This window comes from Hypanus sabinus, chromosome X1 (assembly GCF_030144855.1).
Source record: "Hypanus sabinus isolate sHypSab1 chromosome X1, sHypSab1.hap1, whole genome shotgun sequence".
Taxonomy (NCBI): Eukaryota; Metazoa; Chordata; class Chondrichthyes; order Myliobatiformes; family Dasyatidae; genus Hypanus; species Hypanus sabinus.
In genome coordinates this window covers 18,904,401-18,920,639 of record NC_082738.1, presented here as the reverse complement: position 1 = coordinate 18,920,639, position 16,239 = coordinate 18,904,401, and the positions used below count along the sequence as shown (strand labels likewise).

General features: G+C 42.9%; 1 long non-coding RNA gene across 2 annotated transcripts in view; it reads left to right on the top strand.

The window, feature by feature from the left end:
* Positions 1–5,217: 5,217 nt before the first annotated feature.
* The window catches only part of LOC132384659 (uncharacterized), a 50,784-nt gene continuing 39,762 nt past the window's right edge, over positions 5,218–16,239 (top strand). For both annotated transcript variants that reach the window (XR_009508974.1, XR_009508973.1), the window contains exon 1: positions 5,218–5,329. This is a non-coding gene — a long non-coding RNA (uncharacterized LOC132384659). The remainder of the gene's footprint in view (positions 5,330–16,239) is intronic.

The window sequence follows — 16,239 nt, the reverse complement described above, 5'->3', positions numbered from 1 at the left end:
AGGTGGCACAATGCCTTGGAAGTAGAATGGACTTAATCCCTGGCTTTTGAAGACCTGAGAAAAATAAGTTGCATAGTATGAGGCACACAGGCTTAAAGGATAATATTCCCACGTTAATACCACTGGTTGTATTACAGAAGATTAGATTGCATTTCTTGCTTTACAACAGGAGAAGGGATCAGCTCTCAAAACTTGGATTTCAAGCTGTTGCTGACTGTAAAACCCTGCCTATTATCATTCCACCCAGTATTGTGTGTGAGCCTCGCTTGGGGTAGTGAATCAGACTTCTCAAACCCACCAACCACACCATAAGCCAAGAGGGGAGCTTACAGGGCATTTTGGAAATGTCAGATCACTCAGGAACTCTCTCTGGTACTGCAAAGGGCAATTTAAGCAATGTTGCCTCATGAGAGCCACACCTGAAAAATTCAGTGCCAACTGGTGCCAGCTGTGTCCAGTTTATAACAATAGCCAATGGCGTAGTTTCAAGTTTCTGAGCTGAAGTTAGCAAGGTGTGACTGAACTCATTGTGGCTTCTCGCAAAGAGTAGGGGTTCATCCCTTGAAGGGGAAGCATCTCTGTCCGCAGTCAATGATGAAAGGCATTTGATTTTTTTTTGCAGATCATTTGTCAAAGAAGCCTTGGGGAGTGTTTTGTGGATGTCACATGCTGTTGCTAGGGGAAGTGAATATTTACAGCGATGGTGGGGTGTCAAATCATGTGTTGGATGGTATTAGGCTACTTGAGAGCTGTTTGAATGAATACCATTCAGTGGAATTTATTCCATTGCACTCTTGACTTGTCTCTTGTAGATGGTGGAAAGGCTTTCAGGTATCAGGAGCTGAGTCACTCACTGCGTCTGATGTCTTTGATATTCATGAGGCTGGCCCAGTGGAGTTTCTGGTCAATGTTGTTATCCAACGTGCTGAGACTTACTGATGGCAATGTAACCAAATATCAAGGATAGGTGGTTGGACGCTCTATTGTTGAAAATAGCTATGACCTGGCACTTTTGTGACAGTTATTTCTGGAATTGCTTTATTTTTGTCACATGTACAATGAAAAGCTTGTCTTACATACTGTTCACACAGATCAGATCATTACACAGTGCATTGAGGTAGAACGGGGGGGGGGAATAAAGTACAACAGCTACGGACAAAGCACAGTGCAGGCAGACAATAAAGTGCAAGGCCATAACAAGGGAGATTGTGAAGTCTGAGCCCATATTATTGTGCTAAGGGACTGTTCAATAGTCTGATAACAGTGGGATAGAAGTTGTCCTTGGGCCTGGTAGTACGTGCTTTCAGGCTTTTGTATCTTCTGCCAATGGGAAAGGGGAGAAGAGAGAAAGTCTGGGGTAAGTGGGGTCTTTGATTATGTTGGCTGCTTTACTGAGGCTGCAAGAAGTATGGACAGATTCTATGGAGAGGAGGCTGGTTTTTGAGATGTGTTTGTGCAACAAAAGTACCCAGATGCTTCCCCAGCTCTTGCTGCTTGTAGCCTTGACTGCTTCATTTTCTCTGCCCTGTATCTGGAGAGCAGGCTGCCTTGGTAAAAGGAAGGGTGAATCACTGTATCCTTACAGTATATCCCAGAAGGATCACTCATTGACTCCCTTACCTCGATCCTCCTCGCCTTTCTCGTCCTCTTCCTCCCACTCCCTTCACTCCAACCCATAGCTAGGCTCCATTGGAAGGATGAACATAGAACAGTAGAGCACAGTAAGGCCCTTCGGCCCACAATTATGTGCCAGCCTCTTAACCTACTCCAAGATTACTCTGACTCTTTCCTCCCACAGAGCCCTCCATTTTTCTATCATCTATGTTTCTTTCCAAGAATATCTTAAATATACCTGACGCATCTATCTCTACCACCACCCCGACAGCATGTTCCACATACGCACCAATCTCTGTGTGAAAAACATACCTCTAACGTCCCCCCTATACTTTTCTCTTATCACCCTTAAAATATTCGTATTTCTGCCCCGGAAAGAAAAAGCCTCTGGCTATCACTTGATCTATGCCGGTTATCATCTTGTATGCTTCTATCAGGTCACCTCTCATAATCCTTCACTCCAGAAAGAAAAGCCCTAGCTCACTCAACCTGTCCTCATAAAACATGTTCTTTAATCCAGACGGCATCCTGAAAATTCTCTTCTGCACTCCCTCTAAAGCTTGCACATCTTTCCTATAATACTGTGACCAGAACTGGATGCAGTATTTCAGGTGTGGTCTAACCAGGGTTTTATAGAGCTGCAATATTACCTCACAGCTCTTGAATTCAATCCCCCAATTAACGAAGGCCAACACTGCATACACCATCTTAATAACCTTCCTTGTGCAGCAACTTCAAGGGATCTATGGATGCGGATCCCAAGATCTCGCTGCTCCTACCCACTGCCAAGAATCCTGCCGTTAACTCTGTATTCTGCCTTCAAAATTGATCTTCCAAAGTAAATCACTTCACACTTTTCCAGATTGAACACCATCAGCCATTTCTCAACCCAGTTCTCTATCTACATTACTACAGAGTCAAGTCAAAGTTTGTTGAACTTACGGCAGGTGATGGAGAAGGAGGAGTCCTTTCGGGATGGGACTACGGAGAGACTCAAAGTCGACTCGGGCTCCAGAGCCCATTTGAAGTTTCTACTGATTCCAGCGCTCCAAGCAGTAGGATATAGATATCTGTACCTCACTAAATTTTACCTGACTTTACAATGTACCACATTGTCAATCATGTAGCTTTTATGCTGTGACTTTCATGCTTTATTTCTCTGTAGCTTTCTACACTTTATTCTGCATTGTTACTGTTTGATCTTGTTCTACCTCATTGTACTGTGTAATGAAATGATCTCTATGCAAGGCAAATTTTTCACTGTATCTTGGTACAATTCCAATTCTAATTCACAGGGGACTGGGAGCTTCTGGCCAACCACAGCTGCCAGAGCACTTTGGCCATGGGATTGTGTTGGGTTTGCAGCTGGCCATTATTACGGTTGGTGATGGTGTTTGCAGATACAGTATACGAAATGCTCATCCTCCCTGTGGCTATGTGTGTGCCCAAACACTGGCTCTCTGTAATGCCCATGCATGTGTTGATTGTATAAACATTTCAATGCAACTGCATCCTGGTAGACCATGGAACAATATTACATTACAACTCTTAAATATTTATGCTATTAACATTTTTAATGTGTTCACTTTAACTTCCATTTTCCACCATCTTGTTTCAGTTGACGCTGCTTGGGTCTGAGAGATTATTATTGAATGGCAGAATTATGGATGTTACTTCATGAATATTTATATAAAGACGCAGTTCCTAGTGAGGAGCAAAAGCACTGAATTTCAGGCAATATCGATCGATACTTTATTGGTCGAACATGACCAATCTTTGTGACAGTGCAAAATGGATGGCAGCATTAAAATTGGGTTCTAAAGGCCAGGGGATACAGCGGCCTGAAGTCCCACACTACCATGTTCAAGAACAGCTATCTCTCTTCAACCCTGAACCAACCTGCACAACCTTAATTCCTTCCTCAGTATAACAACTTTCTGACCATTTACATTGCAATGGACTTGGGTTTCTTTTTGCTCGAATTGTGTTTTTCTTGAATGTTTGCATCAGGTTCTTGAACCTGAGCAATGGAACATTATGGACCACCTTTTGCACTACTGTGAACATGGCTCTGCATGCTTTTGCACTAACGTCTTTTTTCCCCCAGTCTTTTTTCTCTCTTTCTTCACTACTTTCTGTATAATATATGTGGTCTGTGATGCTGCTGCAAGATTTTCATTGTACCTCACCGTACTTGTACACATGACAACGAACTCATCTTAACTTGAACCTGCCTGCCACGATGGCACATTTGTAGCTTTGGTTTCAACAAAAGGTTTGGAAGTGCAGCTGCTTGCAAATGCTGCATGTCCTCATGGTAGCTGTGAACATGACAATAAACTTAACTTGACTTTACGCTAACATGAGAAAGTCTGCAGATGCTGGAAATCCAAGCAACATGCACAAATTGCCAGCTTTTCTCTGTCAGTAGGTCATGACTCACTGGAGTGTCTCCTGCTACATACATAGCCTGAAGGGGTGGCTGAAGCAGACTCCCACAATATTTAAGAAATATATCGACAACAATCAAATTGCCAACACATGAAAATGCTAGAGACCACGTACAGTCTGGAAGGTTGGCATGCACTAGATGGGCCAAAAGGCCTGTTTCTATGCTTTAGCTCTTTATGACTAATGCAGTCCAGTTGGGGAATTTTTTTTTCTTAGGAGGACACCAGTGTTACCTCCAGCTGTAATTCCAGAGCCAAATAGCTAATTGTATTTTGTTAGCTGTGGTTGAGTGGGGCAGCACTTGTGTTTTTGCTTCAGCAGGGTTGTCAGTTCAAAATAACTTCTACAGACTTTGGCACTGAGGAAAGGTGCACTATGTGTCATTTGCTGGGACATTAGATAGCGGGTCTGACTGTTCCATCAGGCTATGTAAAAGAATTAACAGCAGAAAATGCTGGAAACACTCAGCAGGTCAGGCAGCATCTGTGCAGAGAGAACAACAGTTAAAGTTCCAGGTCTTCTTCAGAATTGGGAGTGAGAGATGATAGAGCTGTAACTGAGTCTGGTGAAGGTGGGCAGAGATCTCCCAGCTTTTCTGGTACATATTTATCCCAAACAATATCAGATGACCTGCTTGTTATAATACCGCAGTTTGTAGGATCTTACTGCATATCACAAATTTCAACAGAGACAGCACTTTCTAGGTCTAAAGTGCTTAGGCTGTGTATTTATTTAGCACTATAGCTTGGAGTAGCCCTTCTGGTCCTTTGGGCCATGCTGCCCCAACAACCCCACAACTCCAATTAACCCTAACCTCATCACAGGATAACTTACAATGACCAAGTACCCTATCTGATATGTCTTTGGAAGTGGGAGGAAACCAGAGAACCTGGGGAAAACACACGCATTCCATGGGATGGATGTACAGAGACTCCTTACAGAATGGCACCAGAATTGAAATTCGAACTCTGGAGGCCCCAAACTGTACTAGCGTTGCGCTATCTGCCAACACACCACACACTTTCTTAACCTTTTTGTTAATTTGCATGTCAACTTTGAGGGATGTATGAAAGTGATACACTCTGGAAGATCGAACTTGAAGGCAGAGTACAAGTTAATAGGCAACCGTTTCAGGCGCCCGTCACTCTGTGAAAAAAACCTGCCTTGCATATATACTCTGGAATCCCTGCACTTTGGGATTTTTATAAATGGCTTTCATGAGGACATGGAAGGGTGGATTAGTACGTGTGCAGATGACATGAAGGTTGGTGGTCTTATGGATAGTGTATAAGATTATCGTAGGTTACAAAGGGACTTTGACACGATGCAGAACTGGGCTAAGAAATGGCAGATGGAGTTCAAACCAGAAAAGTGTGAAGTGATACACTTTAGAAGATTGAGCGTGAAGGCAGAATACAGGGTTAATAACAGGATTCTTTATAGATCCCTCAAAGTTGCCATGCAGATTCATAAAAAGGTTAAGAAGGTGTATGATGTGTTGGCCTTCATTAGTAAGGGCATTGAGTTCACGAGCTGTGAGGTAATGTTGGAACTCCATAAAACTCTGGTCACCTCATTATAAGAAGGGTGTGGAAGCTTTCGAGAGGGCGCACAGGAGATTTACCAAGACACTGACTGGATTATAGGACATGTCTTATGAAAACAGTTTGAGCAAGCTAGGGCTTTCCTCTCTGGAGTGAAGGATGATGAGAAGCAATTTGATAGAGCTGTACAAGATGATAAAGGGCACTTTTTCCCAGGGGGGTAATGGCTAAGATGAGAGGACATGCTTTTAAGGTGGTTGGAGGGAAGTACAGAGGGGATGTCAGAGGCAAGCTTTTTACACAGAGGGTGGAGGGCATGTGGAACATGCTGCCAGCATGGCAATAAAGGCAGATACATTAAGGACATTTAAGAGATTCTTAGATAGGCAGATGGATGAAAGAAACATGGAGAACTATGTGAGAGTGAAGGGTAGATTGATCTTGGAGCAGATTAAAAGTTCAACTTAAGGACCTGTACTGTGCTGTATGTTTCAATGTTTTATGTTCATATATGAACTTTAAATGTACCCCCTCTCATCTTAAATGCATGCCTTCTAGTACTTTAACATTTTGACCCTAGAAAAAAAGACTGACTGTCTACCCCATCTTTACCTCTCATAATTTTTATAAACATCTATCGAGTTGCCCTTCAGTCTCTAATGCTCCAGGGAAAACAACTCAGGTCAGTGCAATCTGTATCAGAAAGGAAAGTATGGACAGCTTGATTCATAAGCACAAGGGTGTGGAAGATCTGTTGTAACCTGGCTCACCTGAGTAAGGTGCCATTAAATAAATAACTTTAATTGCTGTAGATTTATGATCCACTGTCACGCTCACTGTGGTGTTTGTGATCTCTCAGTCAGAGTCAACTTCCTGTAGATTAAATAGTGCGGTGTTGATTCATAAATGCACCCAAACTGATTGAACCCCATCCTCTCCAACTTATATAACTCAACATTCCATCTATAACTTATAATGAGCTGGAAGCAGCTAGTTGAGAATGACTGTACTACAAGGTATATCAGTACAACACAATGAGCCAAATATTGGTTAAACATTGCATGTGGCCATGGATACCGGAGAAGAAAAAAATGTCCACTTGATATGGACATTGCCCCATGGATTATCTGTTGATGAATAACTCAGTGATGAAGTATTTTATGGATGTGTGAATCAGTGTGTGTGTGTGTGTGTTTGCCTTTCTTCTCAAAATCTACCAGCTATGATAATGAACAAAGAGCATTTCACCAGTTATTTACAAGCTGCTGTTGTGGGTGTTTGATTGATGCATTAAAACATTTTTATCAATGATGATGGGTGTTCCCCTAGACCCTGCCTTTTTGCCCCACCAAGCGAAAATATTTCAACAGCTCTATGAATGCAGTCATTAACTAAGTGCTCTAGGTCATGCTTTTAGGCTCGAATGAAATACTTCAGTTAATTTAATACACAAACTTATTAATGTTCAACCACTGGTTAACACAATTGCTTGCTAAACTTTCAAAGTTAAAATGTATAACTCATCCCCTGAAGCTAAATTCTGGATACCTGAAATATAATGCTCAGAAATTGAAACGGAATTATTGTTTCAGATGCTTTTAACTTAAAATTCAAAGTTCAAAGTAAATTTATTATGTATATATGCACTGTATATGTCACCATATACTACTTTGAGATTAATTTTCTAGCAGGCATTTACAGGAAAATAGAAATACAATATAATTTTATGAAAAAAACAAAACATATACAGACAACGACTACCATATGACCATAGACAAAACTGCAAATAAAAATAATACTGAGATCATGAGTTGAAACAAGTCCTTGAATGTGACTCTGTAGGTCATGGAACCAGATCAGGGTGGAGGTGAATGAAGTTATCCATGCTGGTTCAGGAACCTGATGATTGTAGAGTGCTAAAATGATAACATTGCTACAATTGCTGATGTTTAGGACAGCAATGAAGGTATTCCATCTCTGGCGGTGTTCTTTCATCGTGTCAGTAGCTCAGTTTTCACTACTGTCAGTCATGCAAGTCCCGGATGGGGACTCAGGAATACCGTCACACTCACATGTAGAAGGATTCTTCATCACTGTTTCTGTAACAAATTTGTTTAACCAGACAGGGTTGTTAGCCCTAAGCTGAATCCCTGAACCTGGAGGACCAGTGGACCACTCTTCGTCTGGCCTCTACCCTTTGACCTGTTTAGCATGGGTGACCTACCAAGAGCCAAAGCATAAAGCCTTGACTCCAGCCAACATCGCTCTCCAGGTCATTGAGACACACAAGCCTCCAAACCATGACGAGGTTGTGGTCCTCTTGGAGGTCTAGAGCTAGTAACGTTGCTTCAATGCCTGAGGAGTGTGTCTGTAAACAGAGACAGACTTTGCTTCATCTCTATGTCTGTCCATGGCAAGGATGGGCCATGTCTGTTTGTGATCTTGCCCAGCCCCTGGCAAACTTGGCATTGTGCCTATCAATGGGCTGTCCTGGTGAGTTGGCGAATGGCCATGAGGGCAATCTGATGGAGTCCTTTGGACCTACAGTCACAGCCACAATGTGGGCGACACAGCAAGCTCCCTCAGGCACCGCAGCTGGACAAGTTGCCTCGCAGGTCCAGAGACCTGGGTTGGATCCTGACCTCAGGTGCTGTCTGTGTGGCGTTTGCATGTTCTCTCTGAGACTGTATAGGTTTCCCTTGGATGTTCCAGTTTCTTCCCTCATCCCAAAGATGTGCAGCTCAGTGGGTTAATTGGCTGCTGTGAATCGCCCCTTAGTGTGTACTTGAGGGGTAGAATCTGGGGAAGTTGATGGGAATGTGGGGAGAATGAGATTATTGTAAGTGGGTGGTTGATGGTAAGCAGAGACTTGCTAGGCCAAAGGGCCTGTTTCCAGGTGGTATGATTCTATGACCTATCACTTGCCAGCTTGTACTCCTTCCCTACCCTTCACCTTCTTATCCTGGCTTCCTTTCTAGTCCTGGTGAGGGTTCTCAGCCCAAAAAGCCAAGTGTTAATTCCCCTCCATAGCTGCTGCCTGACCTACTGTGTTCCTCCAGCATTTTGTGTGACTTTACAACTTCCTGCTTTTACATTAGAAAGCTAAGCTGATGAGAGTCATGAAACACAGGAGAAGGCTCAAGTGAATGTCAGCAGTAATTAGTTGGACCAAAAGGCCTGTTCCTGTGACCTACGCTCATAGGTCAGGGATGCAGCTCACAGTTTCTTCATTCAGACAGAATGTCTTGTGTTTATTTAATTATTTTGATATTACAGGTGCGTAGCTGGCTGCACAGTGGCTTGATGGCCTCCCCAGGATTAATCAGAGCCTGATAATATCCCCACCCTCTTGTTCATCTATTCACTTCACACAATCAAATGTGGGCTTTGTCTCCTCTGAAGGGTCAATAATCTTGATAAGGCCCTGCTGGCAAAACAGATTCCTGGTCACCTTGGAAACCAAGGCACTCCCAGTATGACCACAGCTCTGTTCCGGGGTGGCTTGTTTACCTTAAAAGGAGTTGATGCAGAGATCCAGGTTGCTAGCAGATAAGGAAGGAATATAGTTGCTGGAAGAGAGTAATTTATAATGTTTGAGCAGGGTAGGGCACACTGCTCACAGCCCAAACATTCCTGAAACAGTAAACATGGAGAGGTTTGGTAGTGTGTTGTTCCATATTGAGAACACCAAGAGAGTGTGCAGCCAATTAAGCCAGTGGCTCCGGGCTCCACATTTACAAACACTCAACTATACACTCTCCCCACTGTAGTATTACAGCTGCCCGTCTACTTGGATCAGTGGGCAATGAGAGCTGTCAGTGTTGAGGAATCAGTGGGGTATTAGAGCAGATGGTGTAGAGGGATCAGTGGAGTATTAGAGCAGTCAGTGTAGAGGGATCAGTGGGGTATTAGAGTGATCGTTGGGACTGTGGACATATTTGTAATTTGATAATAAATTTACTGTGAACTTTGAACTGCAAAGGCCCTTCAGCAAGGATTTCACCCCCACCCTGCACTAAAAATTTAAGCTATTACAAAAACTTGTCTCTGTGGAGGTAAATCAACATCACCTATTATCCCGACCTATCGACTTTACAAGAGCAAAGGAAAAGAATTTTAATCTATCATTGGTAATGATAAATCATGGCTGCAAGGGATTTGACCATATCCTGCTCTGGAGTTTGTTAGGTGTGTTCAGGAAGGTTTCTTGACACAATATGTAGATAAGCCTACAAGAGGAGAGGCTGTTCTCGATCTGGTTTTGGGAAATGAACGTGGTCAGTGGGAGAGCATTTCGGAGATAGTGATCACAACTCTATCTCCTTTATCATAGCATTGTAGAGGGATAGGAACAGACAAGTTAGGGAAACGTTTAACTGGAGTAAGGGGAAATCTGAGGCTATCAGACAGGAACTTGGAAGCTCAGGGAACCATATGAAAGAAATGTGACAAATGTTCAGGGGTTATTTGCGTGTGCTCATTTCTGGTCACCTCACTACAGGAAGGATGTGGAAGCCATAGAAAGGGTGCAGAGGAGATTTACAAGGATGTTGCCTGGATTGGGGAGCATGCCTTATGAGAACAGGTTGAGTGAACTCGGCCTTTTCTCCTTGGAGCAACGGAGGATGAGAGGTGACCTGATAGAGTTGTACAAGATAATAAGAGGCATTGATAATGTGGATAGTCAGAGGCTTTTTCCCAGGGCTGGAATGGCTAGCACGAGAGGGCACAGTTTTAAGGTTCTTGGAAGTAGGTACAGAGGAGATGTCAGGGGTAAATTTTTTACTCAGAGAGTGGTGAGTGCGTGGAACGGGCTGTCGGCAACGGTGGTGGAGGCGGATACAATAGTGTCTTTTAAGAGAATCCTGGATAAGTGCATGGAGCTCAGACAAATAGAGGGCTATGGGTAACCCTAGGTAAATCACCCTAGGTAATTTCTAAAGTAAGTACATGTTCAGCACAGCTTTGTGGAATGAAGAGCCTGTATTGTGCTGTAAGTTTTCTGTGTTTCTATGTTTCTAAGATCTTCTTGAATACGTTTGATCCTCTTCTGAAAGTTTTGCTGCTGTTTTGTTTTTTCTGCTGAGCATTGTGGGCAGAATGTGTGGTGCCGCTTGCGAGCTGCACCCAGCGCATCCTTACGTTGCATTGGCTGATAACTGAAACAATTCCACTGTTTGTTTTGAAGTACATCTGAATCTGAATTCTTTCGATGATCCCAGCCATCCATTTGTGGATATGCTTTAGTCTATCACTGTCAGATTCAAGATGTCTGTGTGGAAGATGGTGAATACGTCATTTGTAGTATTTCACCACTTCCTCAACCTGTGAGACGAGGATGCCTGCTGTATCCGCAAGGTCTTTACTGCTTATTTTATCTTTGTCCATGGTCTCAGTACAACCATTTGTGGTTGATGTGTGGGCAAGGGGCACCAGCAGGAGATCTTATCTAGCCCCAGGTTGAGGATCACACACACTTTCATGTGCTTGCCTTGACAGGAGGATATTTGGGAAATCCCCTGGCAGATGCTTTTGGTCTGTTTGCAGAGGGTTTTGGGGCAATCCAAAGGCATGAACCACACAGAGAGCTCTTGGTCTTCATTCAGTATAAGCAAACATTGAGAAGGAAACCTGATGGGAGTCTCTCCTGGGAGGAACTCAGTATTATCGACCCAAGCTAAACATATATTGAGTTTTTATACTCTTAAGGGCAAAGATGGCAGCGGATGTAATTTCAATCATTACTATTGCACCATTTACTTCAATATTGGTAAATTGGTGCCACTGGGGTACATGTTTACAATGGGAAAATGCTGCAACTTACAAGACACCTCTGTATGTTTAAACACCTTTACTGGGGCAAGGTAATTCACATAGGTGGTCTGAAAGCTTCTGAGGGCAGAAACCTCAGACATCAAAATTAGAGTGATGGGGGCTGATTCTGTGAGGACACAAATACTCCTAATTATCAGTCAATGGAACAAATACGCTCAGGAATTAGCGTTGTGAATTTCTTCTGGAGCAGTTTCAAACTTAACCAAAATGCAATCACATCGCACCTGCCTCCCTGGCAGGGAAAAAGGGGCCTCTTTCTGAGTCAGGCGGCCCACTGAGAGCAGTGAGTGACCACACCAGCTTCCTGTGGATTTGAACTGCTGGACTGAAGATGGAGCAGAAAGCATAAATCATGGTCAACACTTCACCTCCCGCATTACCAGTGTTAGAGGAAAAGTACTCGTGGCAGACCAGCCCTGTGCACTCACAAAGAGAAAGAATCAGAGACAGAAGGATCAGTGCCTAACTTACTTAACAGGCACTGAAGTTCTCATTCAATCTGCAAATTTTCACTCCAAATCAATTAATCCTGATGCATACTTGCCCTTGATTTACAAATCCATTCCTCACTATCATGAAATAGCTCTGGATGATAAGAGAATCAAGGGATATTGGAATCAGAACTGGTTGATTGTTATTGCATGTACCGAGATACAGTGAAAAACTTGTTTTGAATACTGTTCATACAATTTCAATCATTACTCAGTGCATTGATGTAGAACATGGTAAAAGAATAACAATGCAGAGTCGTAAACACAAGAGATTCTGCAGAAGGTGGAAATCTAGAGCAACACAGCTAAGATGCAGGAGGAACATCAGCAAGTCAGACTGCATCTATGGAAAGGAATAAACAATCAATGTTTCGGGCTGAGACAGAACAGTGTAGAATAAAGTGTAACGACTTCAGAGAAAGTGCAGTGCAGGTAAACAATAAGGTGCAAAATCATAATTAGGTAAATTGTGAGGTCAAGATTTCATCTTATTGCACTAGGGAACCATTGAATAGTCTTATAACAGTGGGGTAAAAGCTATCCTTGAGGCTGGTGGTCCGTGCTTTCAGGCTTTTGTATCTTGTGCAAATGGGAGAGCAGAGAAGAGAGAATGTCCGGGGCGGGTGGAGTCTTTGTTCATGCTGGCAACTTTACTGGGGCAGCAAGAAGTGCAGAGTCCATGGAGGGGAGGCTGGTTTCCATGATGTGTTGAGCTGTGTCCACAGCTCTCTGTAGTTTCTTGTAGTCACGGGGAGAGCATGCAAGGAGAGTCAAGGTGCTGTTCTTTGAGTGAGTTATTCAGCTGCGGGTGCATCGCCTGAGAATGGCTGCACTTGATAGCTCATTGAATAGACCATGCTGGATAAGTTCTGTTCTGTCCTCAACATAAAACATTTCCTACTGCCAGCCTGTCCAGCTTGGGAAATCTCTGAACTGTTTGGAGTTAGAACTCAGCACGCCAGCAGGCTTGGAGACACGAGGGATTGCCGGTGCTGGAACCTAGAGTGACATTCAAGATGCTGGAGGAACTCAGAGTATCAGGAAGCATCTGTGGAGGGGAATGCATAGTCACTGTTTTGATCAGCCCAGATGAAGGGCTGAGACCCAAAACATTGACTGTCCATTCCCTCCAAAGTTTCAAGTCCAAAGTTAATTTATTATCAAAGTGCACAGAGAATCATTTTCTTGCAGACATTTACTGGGAAAAAACAAATACATAATTTTATAGTTTTATGAAAAGCTATACATAAATGAACAAGGCTGACAAACAATCTAGAAACACCAACTGACCCACTGAGTCTTTCATATTGACCCTCATGGGTGGTTGTCCATTGGGAAAGCTGTCAAAAAATTAAATTAATCCATAGATTAAATAAATGGGACTTGGGTGAATCAGGCACATCAACATTGAGGGTATCCACATTTCATTTTCAAGTATATCATTATACACAGGAAATATAATCACTACTTGTTCTTCTCTACCATCATTGCACTTTCAGCCCAATGCCTTCTCTTACAACGTGTTAATGTCACTCATGTTTCTTCTTTCAACAACATACCCATGAAGTATTTGAGAGGCTTTTACACGGGACCCAGTCCTCAGTGTCTGGTGTCAGTAGGAGCCTAGACTGCAGACCTTTCCCATGGAGCCTTTGCATTGGTTGCACCGAGTTTCAGTGCGTCCCTCAGCACATCCTCCTGCAGCCTGGAGAGTGCCAGTTGACAGCATCCCTCTACGGACATCTCATTGTGTTGGAAGACCAAAGTGTGTCTTTCACTGAATTGATAACCTTTCAACAGCACTTGTCTGTCTCAGTGTGTGTCCCTAGGAACAGCCCGTAGATCAGAGATCGTCAATCGCTGTTTTGCAGCTGCTAAGGACAAACCTCAATAAGGACCATGCCAGCAGTCTCTAGACCACCTTGCTGTCCTCAGCTCTGATCTCTAATTGCACTACCTCTGTACTTGCTGACCAACACTTTCATGTAACCATGCTTTTTTTGAGTGTTTTCTTTCCACCAAAAGCCTAATCCAATGAGACCATATGGGAGACCTTGGTAGCTGTTTAATTTGCAGATAGCAGTACAAATTTTTTGCCCACTCAACGTGCACTGTATGTTAATGTATTTGCATAAAGTCAACATGATCGAAGTCCAGGCTTTACCTGCCAAGACCCCAAGTTCTGGTGTTTGTGAAACCTTTCCTTAAGACCCAACTTGATGCTGAAGTTTTTAATTTCCTGTCCTGCTACAGCCTCCTTTAGGTCAACATCAAATTACTGTCTCAAAATGTCTTGAAGCTGTTTGTTACCTTTTCTTTAACAAGCTACATATAAGCTGTTCTTGTCGGCTCTCGGATTTACTATTTCATTACACATTACTCACTATTTTAAAAAAAGTCTTCCCTTGGGTCACTGTCAAAACCAACTAAAATGACAATTAACTTCTGGGAGGCATTATAACAGTTTAATTTTAATCTGGTATACAATGTCATTAGCTGTGCAAATAATTGCTTCACAAAATGCAAGAGGCTGGAAAATCAGCAGTAAGGAGCAGGAACATTGCTTTCTGCTTCTTGGGTCTGATATCAACCTATTAGACAACACCAGCTCTGAGAAATCAGTTATGCATTCATCAGGTTTAATCATACAGCAGGAGTGGCAAAAATGTAGCAGATAGAGAAATTCTTTCTGAATGAGGTTACTCCACCGCCTGTTTTTTTCTTTACTGGGACCTGCTCTTAATCTTATTTGTTCCATCACTGTGCGAAGCAAATTAATTAATTTGGTCAAATAACACATAGATAAACCAGTACAGTACAGTATAGCCTTTGGGCCCACAATGTCTGCGGTAAATATGCTGCCGGATTAAACTAATCCCTTCTGCCTGCATAAAATCCATATCCTTTCCTTCCCTGCACATTCATGTGTACACTTAACAGCCTCTTAAACACCTCTATTGTATTTGCTTCTACCATCACTCCTGTTAGCTCATTCTAGGCACCCATCTCCTTTAAACTTCTTCCCCTCACCTTAAAAATGTGTATTCTAGCATTTGACAATTCTGTTTCTGCCTGTCTGCCCTATCGTTGCCACTCAAAATTTTATAAACTTCTATGAGATCTCCCCTCAGCTTTTGGCACTCCAGAGAAAACAATCCAACCTCTCCTGAGGGTCATATCTTGTAATCTGGACAACATCACAGTGAACTTGGTCAACACCCTCTCCAAAGCCTCTACATCTTTCCAATAATGGAGTGGCTAGAACAGTACAGCCCTTGCTTGTCCTTTGGGCAGTCCCTCCAGTACTCACCAGTTCGGCCAGCCTTCAAGCATGTTGATGGGTATGCCTGCCCCCTCTCCTGGATCACGGGCGGTCACGTATTCAGACAGTTGGCCAGAGCTAACTCAGAGTGTGCATCCCAGGGTCTTCAGGGTGATAATCATTGCAAAACCAGCATCTCCTCCGATTGCCATAAGAACATAATGATTATGAGACAAGAGAAGGCCATTTGGGCCATCATGCCTGCGCTGCCATTGTGTCAGATCAGATCAGGTTCTGACTTCTTTCCTGCCTGTTCCCTATACATCCTGACTTCACTGTAGGGCAAAAGTCTGTCCATCTCGTTGTATTGGAGTATAAAAATATTATGGAGTATAAAACTTGTATTAATTGTTGTGTAACCAAAACTATGTAGTCAGTTTGCTATGCATGTACCCAAGATGAAATGCTAGGAATGTAGAAGACAATGGTGTGTTAATATATGTTAATGAGAGGTAGCTAAGAGATGTAGTCAGCTTTGAAACTTGCTATTTGCTATGCATGTACCCAATTTAGCAGGAGAATGAAATATCCTAAGAATGTAAAAGACAATGGTATGTTACAGGAAGCTAAGAGATGTAAATAATGTAATCTGAGTTTGCTATTTGCTATGCATGTATCCTAAGGATGTAAAAGACAATGGTGTGTTGGTGAGGGGTGGCTGGAGAGATGTAGATTGGAACATTGGTCAGTTCTGAGTTTGCTGTTATTGTGTCCTGGAAGTGTGGGGGACAGTGGTGTGTTGGTGAGAGACGGCTGGGAGATGTGGATTGGAACATGATTAAGTCAATGAGATGTACGTGTGAAACTGGACCAGGAGATTGATATAAAAAATGCTGTGTCCGGGGATCGGTGGGCAATCAACGACTAGCTCAATGACTGTCTCAGCTTTGATTTGCAAATTAAAGTTTAACCCTTCTTGAAGAATCTTCTGCGTCTCCTGGTCATTTGTGAGGCTAGAAAAACCACGACAGTTGTCACAGTT